The sequence below is a fragment of the Cucumis sativus genome, chromosome 2 (assembly GCF_000004075.3).
Source record: "Cucumis sativus cultivar 9930 chromosome 2, Cucumber_9930_V3, whole genome shotgun sequence".
In the NCBI taxonomy this organism is placed as follows: Eukaryota; Viridiplantae; Streptophyta; class Magnoliopsida; order Cucurbitales; family Cucurbitaceae; genus Cucumis; species Cucumis sativus.
In genome coordinates, this window is record NC_026656.2 from 14,086,169 (window position 1) to 14,098,924 (window position 12,756).

Consider the following 12,756-nt stretch of genomic DNA (forward strand, 5'->3'; position numbering starts at 1 on the left):
ATTTAAATATATATGTTTAGGAGTAAGGTTGATCTAGACATGAAAAGAGTGATGTTAATCATTTGAAGTCGTTCAAACATGCCCTAATTCAAGTGGTTTAAAGCTACTACGAGGTTTTGTTTTTTTTTTTTCATAATCTTCTCTCTAATATTTTTCTCAATGTTTTAAGCCTTTCAATTTTCCTTCATGTTCTAAATTCTTGGCATCATCTTGCTTAAAAATTTCACCCTTCATATTTACTGTTGGATTTAAATATCTTCTATAACTTAAATGTTAAATTAATTTAGTTTCTAAACTTGGATGTTTAGTATAATTGTTCCATAAGCTCGTAAAGGAGTCCAGTCTAATCTTTGGTGTGTGTTTGCAAGAATCGGGTGGAAATTGCAAGGCACATCATGTGGGAGTGTTCAATTACTAGAGAGGTTTGACGTATCTAAATTTATCTCAACTGATGTTGATGTGCTTTTGGGATCATAAGCATCAATGAAACTATTTGGACCATTGGCATTGAATTTTGTAAGTGTATGTTTGATCTGGACAAAGTAGTGATTATTGTGTGACATATTTGGGAAGCTTAGGAATAATATGGTGTTTCAGAGGCAACATGCTAACACTAAGTCAATTTGTGATTTCGTAACCAAACACATTTTTTGAGATTCATCGTAATGGTGCAAAATCTAATGATAAAGGCAAAGGGATAATTTATCCTAACATCTTCCAGTCGTTGAAAAGATAGCAACACTCTTCAAATTTTTTTCTCTTTTGAAAATTGAACACAAATGTTGGAATCCAAAATCCAATTTAGGTGGATTAGAGTGGTTGCTTTGAGAGGTGTACTTGATGTTGGCCTTCAAGTTTGTTCCTCACTAGGTGAAACTCATTTTGAAGCTAAGACAATTTATCATGAACTCAAGAGCATTTCTCATTATAGGTATCAAATATTTTGGTCGAGTTCGATTTGGACGTAATTAATCTATTGAATGAGGACATTGACCTTGAAGTCTCCTTCATTTTGGAAATAAAGGATCGTGGCAAAGTGTTCGAGGTTGTCGCTTATAACCATATTTGTCATAATCATAATACTCTTACAAACGATGTTGTGCACAAAGCTTTGGAGGCTCGTGTATCTTTAATTCTCCGTTCTTTTTATCTTACATGATTTTCTTTACTTTTACTGGGTGAATGTTCAACTACTTTTTGTTTTTTGGTAGGATTTTGCCGTCCTAATTAACTAGAAAAACAAATAGTTTTAGTTCATTATAACATCGAATACCACAAAATAAACAACTAAATAGTTTTCTTCTTGTTGTACATAAATCCAAATTTACGTGGATTATTATTGTTCCATTAACATTACTAATTAATTTCAAACATCTATTTATTAAAAAAATTGAGTAGACTCAATACATGCATGTAGTTTTTAAATGTAATATAACAACTTTATTACAAGGTGAGATTATAAACTTTGAAAATTGAAATTCATTTTATTTATATATACATACATATATACACACGTACGTAAACTCTGCAGGTATGTGTTTATTTTGGAATGTAAGATACTAACTTAAACAATTTTGAAAATTTGAAAATTCATTCAAAATAGCTTCTATTTAATATATAATTTGAACAATATATATTTACATATAGTGAAGATGCATGGGCATATCATTATATTTATTAAAATATTAAAATATTATATATTCTGAATGAGAGAGAGAGAGTATATCTATATTTGATATGTTATTGTTAAGTTGGGGAGTAGGAAGCAAACTCCATTGGTGTTGTCTTAATAGTAAGACAATTTTAGTACATTCCCCCTGGCACAAACTTGTATCAATATCACAACCCTCCACAATGTTCTCAATAGCATAAATCTTACAATATTTCAAATCAAATCAATCACCGACCAAAATTCTATTCATTAAGGTAGCTTATAATTGATGTTATGATCAAATTAGAGTAGCTTTTTAGTTACGGTATATTTCAAATTTACCATCTTTAAATAAATAAACAAAAAACGTAAATAGAAAAAAAAGGATAGAATTAGAGTTATTTTTGCTATATGATAAAAAAAAAGTATTATATACAGTTGAATTAATAAAGATGTGGGAGGAAAATGGGATGGAAGAAAATGTAGCAATAATAACTTTATATTCTAAGCAAAATGCATGCATGTAGATATGATATAATATATATATATATATAATACAAAGAGAAGCTTATCTCACAAAAAGGGAAAGAGAGAGTGTAGAGAATAGAGATAGGATGGGAAAATGGGAAACCGTTGAAATTATGTGTCAGACCAAACATAGCTTACAATTCATTGCACTTTAGATGTAACGTTATATATCATAATTCATAATAATAATAATTTCTTCAATATATATATATATATTATTTACACTATTCAATGCACTTGAAATCTAACCTCTATTTATTTCTTCTTTTCTTTTTTCTCAAAAGGAAAAAGATACCTATTTTTTTTAACAAAATTATTTTTTATTTAAAAAATATGAACAAGATGATTTGAAATTAGATTGACTAAAGCAAAAAAAATTATTCATAGTTTTGTTATTTTCTATAATTTTCTTTTTGTGAATTATAATAATTAATCTAAGAAATAGATATAAAATTATTATAATTTTTTTAATTTGCATTCTGTTCATGAATATTATTTAGTCTTTAGAATTTATTAGTAAAAACACTTTTAACAATGAACTTAATTAGGTTTGCTATGAAACACCATTTTCTTTAGATAGGATTTGTTGGTACATGGCAGGGACTTTCTAAAAGGCTTGAAGCTGGTTTATTCCTTTTTGGGTTGAAATTGATTCACTCATAGGTTTGTTTGAAAAATGCAATATATCATTTTAAATTTTTATTGATTTCATTTGTATCTTTACATTCTTGTGATCGGTTAAAGGCTTTCTTTTCATCAACCGCAAGAATTTACAACGTTTTGCTCATAATTTAGGTTTGCCAAGCTCAAAGATTATGTTTCTCTAGCTCGGAAACCACTCTACGTGGATTGAATTTTACTTTACTTGATGAGTTAGTTGTTGTCTTCTTAAATCTTTTTGTTTTTGTCTCTTTCGTTGTACTAAAAAAACCTTTCGAACATTTGTAGTCTATTTAAATAAATCTCTAAAATCTATTGTGGTCTAGAAGGTACAATGAATTTTTGTATGTTTTGTATGATAGATCTATAAAATTTTGTTTTAATATGTCTTCCAACGAGTCCTAGATTTGAATATTGACGTATAAATAAACGATGCATTAAATATATAAAAATTAAAATGGCCCTCTAAATATAAAATTAAAATATTCATCAAAATGTCGATATTTTCACATTTTCATATGGGTTTAATATCGAAATAAGGAGTCAATTGATATAATTCTATTATTTCGTAGAAAAATTCATAGAACATAATAATTAAACAACAAAATATCATCAATATAAATATAATATAAGTAATAATAGTTATATTGACTTGCGTTCAAATTATAAAAGGTTTATTTACTAATTTAAATTTAGTTTTTATAATTTTTTATTAATATTTCCATCGACGATCATATTTTCAACATGAAACACAAATTCTGAAAAATTCAAAGTCAATCAACTTTTAAGTTGTATAAATTCACTCATCGAACCAATTAGTATAGGAGTATCGAAGAAATTTACCCTAACTCGTGTGTTGGATATATATGTATATATATGGCGAAAGAAAATGAAAATCGTTGAATATTGAAAGATAAAATGAATTTAATTGTTAGAAACTTAAAATTGAACTGAAAACCATCAATTTAATTAGATGAGGTAATTTCATAGATAAATTTAAAATATACGAAAGTTAAATTTGTAGTTTGTTTAATATAAATGAGTTGGGTTTGATTTTAGTTAAGTAACAACTAAATTAAGTTAATTTTACACATATTTCAATCTTTATATTTATTTGAATTTATTTTGTATTTTTTAGAGTTACTAAGTTATGCTAGCCTATCAACAACAACTTTGGTTCTTCATTTTTTTCTCTTTTTTGTTATAGAGTTGAGTTGAGAGCAAGTATTCAATAATTCTACAATATTCGAAGTTCGAGGCAACAATTCTACCTAAATTAGTCATTATATCCCGCTTGAAAGCTCGTCTAATAACTAATAATTATCTTCAAGACAACACTTATCAAAAGTGTGCATTGATTACAGTTTAAATATACAAAAGGTTTTAATATTCTTTCAAATATTTAACTGTATTAATCCCTTGTTATATCATATAACCGACTTAAGTGTGTGTAATTGCTTTGAATTGAATTGTAATAAGTTTGCTAGTGTATTCAATTCAAATTATATTCAAAATTTCCGGGTAGCAACTGAAGTTTGAATCTAATCTAAATTTTAATAAAGCATTTTTAAGTGTAATAATCTAACTTAATTACATACATGTATTAGCCAAATTTAAATGAAAAACATCATCATTGTAAAAAAATAGTTATGAAAGGGTGTTGAGAAAGTAATACATTACATGTGCATGGGAATTATTCAATTGATGGAAATAGTATATGTATATATATAATAATAATTTTGTGGACATGATTTTATGGGAAAAACAGAGATGGGAGAGATGTGTAGTTTGACTATTTTGGAGATGTGATTAGAAAGAAGGGGGAAAATGGTTGTTAGGGAGGCATGATTCATGAGACAACAACAATTTAAAGCTTTGGCTCTCTCTTGGGAGCAACCAAACTCCACTAACCAAATTTCACCCTCTCATTTACATTAATGTTATTGTTGCTGCTCTTGTTGTTATTATTTACTTTATCACATGATGAAGTAAAAAAAAAAAAAAATCAATAAGATGTGACCATGTATAGTACTATATGTAGCGGTATAACTCGTAGTCCAATCCAATCTAAAATTGAGCAAACTTGAATAAGATAAAAGTTATGTAATTTATACTGTACATAATATTTCTTACACATACATGACAGAATTTAATCAAATAAAGATGATGTGGGAAAAGATGTAATGACATAACTTCATAAAAGATAAGATACATGATATAAATGATTTTAGAAAGAAGGTATATATCACATGTGTCACACTATAATTTGGTCCCATTCAATGTCATCCTTATGTATTTCACATTATTTACAACTCAAATATGGTAAACTAACTAACTTAACAAAAACAAATTAAATATATATGTAAATAAATGGTACAAATTTTAAGTTGCAGTCCTTGGAAAAAATAAAATCTTTTGTTTTAACTCCCATTTAAATATCCCTTCACATAATTTTCTATAAACAAAATAAACGTTTTTAATCACAAATTGCCATGGTTTCATAGAAATAAAAATGAATTTATGATTTCTCATGTCGTGATTATGGTCAACTTTAGTAAACATTGGTGTAGTGTTTGATGATTAATTTAATCAAAATTCTTACCAAAAGTAAAGTGAATGAAAAAAAAAAAACTCCATTACCAAGTCATTTGAATATATATGAAATTAAAGTTTGTCACATGTGTTAGAATCTTCCATATTATTTTTATCAAGATAGTGTCACGTAACAAAAGGAATCGGAGATAATGATGATAACAAGAAGAAAGAAGAAGGATATCACAAGATAATATATATAGACAATAATACAATAGTATGAATATAATAATATATCAAACCCAAAATTAAACTACATTTTCCCTTTAAATAAAAAAGTAGACAAATTAAAAAGCACTTTTCCCCTTTACAAAATTAAAAAGAAAAGAAACACTCAAATAATAAGAGAAATTAGATTAGAGTGATAAAAGAAAAAAAACTTAGATAAATTTTCAAGACTGCATTTGCAAAGAAGCAGGCATTATTTGACAAGCCTTGAAAAGGGCAGAAGCGTAATTTAAATTCGCGGAATTAACAAAATTATTAAAATTGTTATTGTTGTTATTATTATTATTATAATTAAACCCAGCCTGCTCCAGCGTTTGGACTTGCCGTTTCAAAAACTTCACATAATGCACCGCCTCATCCAGCATCGACGCTGTGTCCATCTTCGTCCCGCCCGGCACCAGCCGCTGCAGAATCCTAATTTTCTGGCTAATCCTTTCCCGCCGGTGCCTCGCCGCCACACTCTGTGGATCTTTCGATATTCTCACATTCCGCCGCTTCGGCGCCTTTATCGCCTCCGGATCAATCTCCACCGGCTGCATCGCCGCTATTCTAAATATCATCTCTCTCATCGCCGCCATTCCTCCCCCACTTACGCCGCTCCGCCTCTGCCGCGCAGGAGTTTCGGGGATTATTGTTGGGGTGGTTTGGAATAAGGAGGTTCCGGGCGGCGGGGAGTAGTCGGAGAAATAAGCTGGGGGTGGGATTATTGGGAGTACATGAGGAGTGCAATTGGGGGCGGTGTTGTTTGGGAAGAATGTGGACGACATGTCGGATTGGGAGAGTGTGGATTTGAGGATGTCGATATCGTCCATCGGGATTTGGGGACTTGGGGACTTGGGGATTTGATTCTCTTGAACGTTTATGAAATGATCCTTTTTCTTTTGCTCTGTATTGAGATTTGAAGGGAGAGGAGGGAGTCTTTGTGTGTATATATAGACCAAACCTAAAACCTCTCTCTTGTGTTTATTAATTAAATTAAATGTTTTCTTTTCTATTTCTCTTATTTTAATAATATATTTTATTATTAATATTATTATTATTATTGGAATTATTATATTTTGCTCTCTTAAAATAAAATAAAAAGACTTCCATGCTTACCTTTGTTTTCAATAAATGATTGCTTGTTTGCTTTTATTGGACAAATGAGATTAGTGAGAGAACAGTATTTTGGGATTTTGAGTTTTGAGTTTGATTTCAATTTAGTATTTACGATTTAAAACTTTACAATTTCACTCTCAAGTTTGAGTTTTGTTTCAGTTTAGTTTCTAAGTTTCAAGACTTACACTTTTGACTTTGATTTTTCAATAAATAATATGATATTGCAAATTTAAAGAGATATGAAGAAACTGAGGTCATAAAATGAGATTTTGAGGATATGGTTAAAAAAAGTTTAAAAGAAATGAAAGATATTACATATATTAACAAGAAGCACGTTGATCATTCATTTGAAGAATTTTGTGAGAGTTTTCCTATAATTTTGTGCGTGAACTGTCTTAGAAGTCTATAAGAACGTTGGGATCATCCCGTCTCGGATTCTATTAATTACAGTTAGTCTAAATATATGTATTCATTTTGCTCTGTTTCATACTCTTAGAATTTTCAAACACACCTTTCAAACTTTGAAGAACAAGTTGATGAAGAAAAGAAAAAAAAAAGGTTGAAACAAATTATTAGTGTTATTTAAAAATTTAAAAGGAATAATAAAACATCACGAAATGTTCTATAATTTAGTGGGAATATTAAAAATGTTATCAACAACAAAAGGATTCCTTTAAATTTAAGCTATAAAATATGAACTTTTTTCTCATAATCATTGGGCATGAGAAGGAAACAAAATTAATAAAAAGAAATTAAAACTATACTTTGAGTTGATGTACATATATATATATAGGGAAATGAATATTTAATTAAAACTTAGAAAAAATAGTTAAAAATTAGAAGGGTCATAGGAAGTTGAAGTAGAAGGAAGGATCCAATAATATAAATAAAAAGAAATGTCCTTAACTCTCTATTTATTAATGCATTTATGATCCTCAATGGCAATCCTCCCATCATGTGTGGGCCTAAATCTTACCCAACTTTCCTAACCCCTTTTGGATAATATTTCTATTTTCCAATTAAGGACAAATTTCTCATTATTTTTTTTATTACTCCAAATAATATATCTCTCAACTAGATTTTTTTTTTTAAAAAAAAAAAGAAGAATTGCATATCAAATCATTCTCAAGATTCCATAGATTGAGAAGCAAAATGGATTATAGTTTGGAATTTGTATAATTTTGGTTTCTTTTTTTTTAATAAATATTAAAATTCTTTAGAAGATAATCAACATGTTAAGGAAGTGATTCATTTCTTTGCAACGTATAATGGTACTTTATCCTCTAACTGTGCTTATCCTTCTCTTCTTCTCTATCTCTATCGTGTGGCGTTATTTTTTATAAAGTGAGTTTGATAAGAGAAGAAAAAAAATGGTAAGAAACCCTCGTGTCCAACCCCAAACCTATCGAGATCATTTTTCTAATCTCTTAGTTCTTGCAAAAGAGAGAGGGAAAAAATTGTCATGTTCTTTTCTTTCGCTTTTGTAAAAGGTTCAAGGTTAGAAATTAAGCGACAACTTATAATCCAACGAAACAAAATCTAGTCCATAATCACGTTGAATTAAAATTTATGATTATTTTTGTTTCTCGCATATTTTTATTATTAATTAACCAAATTTAATAAAAAAAAGAATTTTGGAAGAACCATAATCACCAATAAACAAGAGCTCAAAATTATATTTTATGTTAAGTAAGAAAAGAGAATGTATCAACAAATTGTATCAAATTTTCTCAAGTTTAAATTAAATTTATTAAAAAAATCATTTTATATTATATATACTTTAAATCAATTAATCTTAGCTAAGTTGACAAATTGCTTATAACACTTAGTTCTAGAAAAATGTAGTTGTTGAATAGGTCAGAAAAATTATATGTTAAAAATGTATTTATTTTCTTTTCTTTTACTTGACCAATATATATATGTATATATATAGGTATTAAATATAAAAGAGATGCTAGAAATATTTGATTTGATTTGTTGAATTATAAAATGGAGGGAGAAAAAGGAAAAAAAGGAAAAAAGATATGTTTGAATAATGTGAAGTGCATGAATGGGAAATGAAATATGTCTGGAACAAAGTAACAAGTGATATATAATTAATATTATACATATATACATATATACATATATTATATTGTTTTTGGTTTGGATGTTTTTGCCTAGAAAATTTGGATCTCTCATGAGGAGAGAATTCCAAATGGGGAAACCCCACAATCACATGTAAAATGTCAGAATTCAAATTAAACTCTTCATTTTAAAAGGGAAAAATAAAAGAGAAGAAGAAGAAGATGGGAATGCAAAAGTTAAGCCATCCCCAACTGCTAAGTCCCTCCACAGTAGTGTCCACACCATTTGTCTATTTAATGAATTTCAATTCTAAATAATGTGTCCACCTGTCAAATTACGCGCTTCTCTTTATCGTCAACCCTATTAGTTTTTATCTCGGGTTAGTTATTACATAGTGTATCCACTTTTATTATTAGATGAACTCTTTATGATTAATTATCTAGGTTTTTCCTGATAATCATTTGTTTTGTTGTTTTGAGTTACGTTCTTGTGAAAAAGTGTAGGCCTTGTTTTCTCTTAATATAATTCGTTTGTGTTATCTTATATGTTTGTCTGTAAATCGGTTGGCCGTTGTTTCACGTTGTAGTCCAAAATGATTATCATGTTCTTGCATTATTGTTGATGTTCTTTTGAGTTACCAATGTTTTGTTGGCTTTCTTGTTGACTTGGACGTTCTTCTTCAGTAGAGAACTATCATATTTCGAGCTAGTAAGGGTGGAAGTTGAACTAAAAATTTAATATATACTATTGATCAATATGTAATATTTGAATCCACCACTACGTAAATTGTTGAAATATAAAAATAAGATAAAAACTAAAAAGGAAATAAACTTTAAGTTTTGTTTCAATTTAATTTATAGATTTCACGCTAATATTTTACTTTTACTCAATTTTGAGTTTTGTTTCAAATTGGTTCAAGATTACACTTTCTATCTAAAATTTCACTAAACTAATCGCTTTCAATCTTTGAGATTAATTTTTATTAATTGGTTTAAAATAACCTTGAAGTGAAATTCAAATTTTAAGTATTTATGAAAAAAATTCATGAAACTTAATTAAGCATAATTATTTTAAATTAATTAATAGATAAATTTAGTAAAAATTTTAAAGTTAAAATCGTAAATCTTGAATAAATTGTGATTATTTTGTTTTTAACTATTAGAAATGTGGTTGGTTTAAAAGAAAAAGAAAATTAGAAGAAAAGAATTTAGAATAAAACTTTTTGAAAAAACGGAAGTGAAAATGGTGTAAAGTAAAAGGGTTTTAGAAAGATGTCGGCTTGGCTCGTTCTTTTTCGGGTAAAGCCGACGTCCAACCGACCATATATCAATCAATAGTGTACAACAATAAATAACAAAATAATAGAATAGAACTATCAAAATCGACGGTTATTATTCATTCAATTTCTTCCCCTAAATTATGGGCAATACCCCCAATTTGGATGCTTCATATTAATATCATTTTCAACATCTAAATTCCCCCAAAAACATTTATTTCACACAAATAAATAAAAACTTCAATGTCAATCTGTTTTCTGAAAGTCATTGTCAAAAGGAAAAAAAATAAAAAAATACGTTCTCTCAAACCCATGAATAATTAAGGAGAAACATGGAGGAAAAAATAATTACATGTATACAAACCAAATTTAAGAAGCTAACACCTATCCATTCCCATCCCTATGTACTTCCTTTCCATCACAGAAGGAAAAAAAAAAGAACATATTTACCACAAAAACTGTGGATTAAAGTTTCAAGTGATTTGTAGAATGATAAATGCAGCTGCTGGGAGATAACTGTATAAACAATTTTGAGCTGGAGAGGGGGAATGGCACGCTATTTGAGAAGGATAGAGAGAGAGAGAAGAAAAAGTCTGACAAATTCTGAAGCAGAGAGAGTGAAGGTGATGATGATAAGTGGGCAAGTGGGGGTTTAATTTCTTCTTCTGATGGATGTATTCTTGTAAATTGCTAAACCGTTACTAGCTCTAATTTTAAAAGTAAATGCTCCATTCTTTCTTAAATTCCATTTTCACTCTCTCAGTACTCTCTTGCTTGCTTGCAACTCTCTTCTCTTTAGTTGTATAGCTAAGGAAAGAATATGACATTTTTGGTGATGACAATCCCTTTAAAACTGTATAGCCTAACCCTTATTTCTTGTAACGATATACTGTACTGTTTCTGATCTGATCTGATCTGATCGGTCTTGTGATCTCTTCTTTTCATTTTGGCCTTTCTCTTCAAACCCTATTCTCTTAACATTTATTGCCACACTCATGCAACCTCTCTCTCTATTCAATGTCCCCATATTGTCTACTCTCTTTTTCACCTTTTTCTTTTCTCTTTTGCTGGATTGTTTTGAGTACTGGAATTTTAGATACTCTCTCAACTCTTACAAGAGGGTTAGGAATAATAGTTATCATTTCAAACTACATTATAACTTTTAGTCTGTTTCAAAAATAAAATTATGAAAACAGTTTATTTTTTTATTTGAGTTAAAAAGAAATATTAGATGTAATGCTGATATTGGTTGAACAAATGGAAGGGTGTCATCAGCTTTTGAAAATGCTTCGCATATGCTTTATTGATAAGACAAGGAAGGTATGAAAGTTTTTTGTCCTTGTAAATTGGTAAATGTCAATAGAAATGGTCATCTTTTTCCATTTCCAAACATGTGGGCTGCAGTCTTAGGGCTTTGAGAAAAAGCTAAAGAAATGGTATTTTTGGTGAGATGACAAAAAGACAGAAAGTGCATTAATTCAATCCCACTTTCCTTTTAAACACAACTGAGATCTTGTTTGTAATGATTCCTTATTTTTACCTTCCTTCTTGGAAGCCATACATAGGGCTACCTAGTGATGTTGCATTTAATTAGGATTGTGATACATCCCCCTATATATGTATATAAATTTATTGTCCTTTTGCTTTTCTCTACATATTCCCATTCTTTTTTATTGGATGAAAGTACTTTGTGTGTTACAATGATCACAAAATGTTAAGATTCATTCATTAATGAGTTGGTGTTCATATGTATGTAAGCAATAGATATGACATAATTGGTCCTTTAATTTTAAAATTCAGATTAAATTATATGTTTTACTCTATAAATTGTCTATTTATTCCTACACATTTTTATATATATAAATTTTGTATAATACGTTTTTTATCTTTTTAATTTTACTCTTATGATTCGTTTTTGATATCCAGCTAATTAAGTTAAATATGAGGATTTAAGTATGAACAAGACAAGTTGTGATTGCTCAACTTTAGATCGATTGGTTTTAAAATGTAACTTTAAAAAGGAAATTCAAAATTTAAAGATAAAATTGTACTTTCCTAAATCTAAAAATCAAAGGTGAAAAGTACACTAAAAAAATAGGGGTAAAAATGTAATTTAGGATCACCTTTGAACCGTTGAGTTATATTTAAGTAGAATTTTGGTTTAAATTCAACTCCTCCAACAACCATCAACATAAAATGCTTCAACGACTACCTCTTATGGGCAAATGAAGTTCCTTTATTTTCAACAATTCTTAAACTTAATTAGTCCAACCAAATTAAATGTTATTGAATTTGATCAAATAATAATAATAATACTAAGAATTATTTTCTTCAAATATAACAAAATAAACCAGGATATTTACAAAAATAACAAAATATAATCGTTTATCTACAATAAATCGTAATAGACTATTTATATGTGCCTATCTGAATGTATCATATGATCAGATAACCGTCTATCTTAATCTATCATAGTCTATTACAAATAATCTGTGCAACACGTGAATATATCCCTTAAAAATGTGGTAAAAAATCTTAATATAGTTTAAAAAACTTGCAAAAAAGTAAACAATAATCTATTATATCTTTAAAAGAACAGGTGAGTCCCAAAATCTCTATACCAAATCAGTGAACGGAAGAAATGGATAAGATGAAA